This window comes from Rhinopithecus bieti, unplaced genomic scaffold (genome assembly GCF_001698545.2).
Source record: "Rhinopithecus bieti isolate Rb0 unplaced genomic scaffold, ASM169854v2 scaffold_72998, whole genome shotgun sequence".
Lineage (NCBI taxonomy): Eukaryota > Metazoa > Chordata > Mammalia > Primates > Cercopithecidae > Rhinopithecus > Rhinopithecus bieti.
Genome location: NW_016826891.1, coordinates 9,510 through 12,961, shown reverse-complemented (window position 1 = coordinate 12,961; position 3,452 = coordinate 9,510). Strand labels below are relative to the sequence as shown.

Genomic DNA, 3,452 nt, shown 5'->3' with positions numbered 1-3,452 from the left:
TCATCAAATTTTAAAAATCCATACATTCCTGCTTCCCAGGAAAAGCCATATGGAGGGTATAGAAAGTTGGATTAATCAGAGGCTAGGTCTCCTGGTACGCCAGGGGTTACTATTTAAATGATACAAAGCAGTGATATAGAAGAAAAGGGCAAAAAAGCATAATTCTGATGGGGCTCAAGAACTCCTTGGCATGGAGTTCCCCCATCCTAAGGCTTCAAAGTCCTAAAGTGCCATCATCCTCTGCATGTGTTCCCAAGCATGGCCCAGCTGAGTTTACTTTACTGGAGAGACACAGGGAGAAAACAATGAATGGGGACTGGCCACCTGACTTCTACAGAGAAGAAACTAGCTTCCTTTTTTTTCCACACAGGAGGTCAAAAGCATTTCAGGATAGCTCTCTGTCGCATACCCATCTACGAGTTATGGGGACAAGAATCACATAGACTGTCAAGAGCTAGGAGGGCAACTCTGCCTCATTTTATAGGTAGGCAAACTGAGGGCCAGGAAGAGTACTTTCTCCAAAGTCACACAATGAATTAATGCCAGCACTAGGTCTCCAGAGTCCTCTAAGAGCCTCTAAAAATCTTTCTTCTAAAAACCATGGTGTTGCCAGTCTTGACGTCATCACACTAGCAGCAGCCAGGCTGAATTTAGTCCTTTGTTGACCTTGTAGATATGTGGTTGCCAGAGGCCTCAAGACCACTTTGTAGAAGATGCACCCTTTGACCCTCACCACCTGCCATCCTAAAAAAAAGCACTCCTGTCCCGACAGCCTCACACAGCATCGGCTGAGATGCGTTGTTTCCTATCATTAACAAAAAGCCCATTCATTAAAAAAAGAAAGAAAGAAGACTGGCTCAAATTTACACAGAAGGTCTAGCTAGGACAGCCCTGGACTTCCTGTGAACCGCATCACTTCCCAAGAAGCCCTTTCTTAAAAAATGCTGCCCACTCCAACCCGGATGCTTACGCCACCCAATCAAAAACAGCCGCTTTATTCCAAAGCTATCCACACCTTCTTACCCTATCTGCAAGAAGGGAAGGGGCCGGGGTCATTCACCACATCCAGGAGCCTGCAATCAAATGAGTTCCTAGGAACACAGTGCAAGCAAGTATCCAAGCCATGAGTAGACAGCGTGGTGCTCATCTGCCTGACACTTCCCACAGGACTGCCCCACCACCCACTGCCACCCTCACTTTGGGGGTGACAGTTTACAACCTCAAGGTGGATGAATTTGCTTTCCAACCCAAGCACTAATTCACCTTTTGGCTGCAAGCAAATGACCTGTCATTCATAAACCCCGCCAGGCCTGTAAAATGGAGATAATAATCTCAACCTCCTGCCCCAAGCTAGGCTGTCACAAGTCTCCAAAGAATAACCTTCTACAAACAAAAAGACAGTAAAGATGCTAATGACAGGTTTCAAAACTGCCCCTGAATAAAACACACCGGGTTTTCCACAGTCTGAAATCTAAAAAAGACTGATTGCTCTCCCAGTCTCCTCTTCATCCTCCTCCATGATTTTAGAGCTTTAGAACATCTCTCCACACAGGCTGAGTACAGACAGTCTCACTCTTGGTCCTCACCCAGATTATTTTTATGTATCTGGCAACTTGCCTTTTCAATCCCATTTGTTTTCCTTAGCACTGCTAATGGGTGGAAGTCGAGGAGGTAAAGAAATCAGCTTCCTAAGCACCCTTGGACTATGACCACAGGAGACAGAATGACAGTGATAAGATGGAGAGGTTTGCAAAAAAAGAAATACCCTCTCACCAGAATGATCACCAGCCCCAAGTTCACAAGTCAGCCTGGGAACCTGCTTCAGAACTCACTTAGTAGGAGCTTGGTGCTGCTCCAGTGCCTCAAAATGAAAAGGCAGACCTCACTCTAAGAGCATACACTCCCAAATGAAAGAGTCATCAAGAGAAACCTGTAAAAGTATTTCCCCAAAGTACCACAGTGTAGATGAGAAAGTTTATGTGACCACCTCCAGGAAAGAGTGTCACCAGGCCCCTGGGAAATTAACTACCACAGAAGGCAAGGGAGCTGGGTCATGGTCCACTGATGTGATTCAGAAAGGACACCTGGCTGGGGCTGGACTTCCTGCTAGTGAAAGGCCAGGGCAGGGCAGGGCAGGGCTGGGCTGGGCTGGGAGGGGAGGGGCAGCCAGTGTGAGTGCCAGTCGTTCCTAGGGTTAAGGCACAAGGTTCCTCACCTCCACTGTGGGGCTGACGCATTGTGCAAAGGTGAAAGAAAGCCAAACCTGAAATCGGCACAAAGGCTGGAAAATCATTTTTAAGGGTCCCACTCCCCACCGGGATGAGATGCTGTACACTATGGAGTGTCCTGAGCACACAAATGACTCTTATCACTTAGGCTGCCTAGGAAAAAGTCAACAGACTCACATGCATCATGGTGACCAGGTGACAGGGGTTGAGCAGGTAGATGACGGTCTTGGTGGCGAACTTAAAGCCCACCTCCACCCCGAAGGTCAGGCACAGGGCTACTAAGAGCAGATTCTTGCTCAGGCTCTCCTTGCCTTCCTCTGGCCGCTGGGTCACCTGCTCTGGCTGGCTGCCAGGGCTACCCCTACCGTCCTCCTTCGTCTGCCTCAGGATGTGCCGCAGGGCCACCAGGATCTCCAACAGGGCCAGGGTCAGGACCACCACACTTTCCAGCAGCCGCTGCTGCCAAGAGAGGAAGGCAGCACAGTCGGGGCCCCCATTGCCTGCAAAACTGGGGTCCACGCCCCCATAGAGCCAGTCCAGGAGGCTCTGGTAGCTATACCGGGACATGATGCAAAGTGGTTCTCCTTGACCACAGTGCAGGAGGCAAGAGTGAGATGGAACACAAGCCCAGAGGGTTGCCCGGGTGGTGGACCATGTAAGGCGGGCACACCCCACAACCCCCCTCCAGACACCAGGGCACCGAGAGTAGGGGAGAGGAAGCTACACGCAAGGCCCGGGGTAAAGTGCTGGCTCTAACTTGTCCCCACGGCTGTCTGGGGGAGCCCCCCGCGCTTCTCCAGTGGCCACCAACGAGGCAGGGTTGAAAGGAGCCGTTGGCCAATCTAAAAGGAAGGAGAGGAAAAAAAAAAAAAGGTCTCAAAGAGGCAATTGCATCGGGAATTAGGAAGCGGGAGGGGTAACTAGCGAGGGAAGAAAAGGGGAACGGGGCAGTGGCGAAGCAGGGGTCAGGGGAAGCCGGAGGCCGAGAGGGTCAGGGCGGGGGCCAAGGAGACCCGGCAGTGCTGCGGCAGCGAACCGGGAGCCAAAAGGGGTCAGAGCTAGGGGACACGCGGAGGCCAGGAGAGGAGCTAGCGGGGCCAGGCAGGCGGGGAGGGCGACGGGGATGGCAGGGACGCCGGACTCCTCGTCTCACGCACTCGCCACAGAGGGATCTCTTACTCCTGCAACCGCGTGGCCGTCTCTGCCCCAGCTAGCAACTTCGCC

The 3,452-nt window shown here is 51.8% G+C and overlaps 1 pseudogene across 2 annotated transcripts; it reads right to left on the bottom strand.

The window, feature by feature from the left end:
- Positions 1-2,276: 2,276 nt before the first annotated feature.
- On the bottom strand, positions 2,277-3,452 carry LOC108523151 (transmembrane protein 164 pseudogene; annotated as a pseudogene). Of its 2 annotated transcripts, none has more exons than XR_001883724.1 (2): positions 3,386-3,452; positions 2,277-3,070 (listed from the first exon to the last, which is right to left on the bottom strand). The product of XR_001883724.1 is annotated as a transmembrane protein 164 pseudogene, transcript variant X1 (transcript). The 2 variants fall into 2 exon arrangements; XR_001883725.1 differs by having other exon boundaries at positions 3,408-3,452.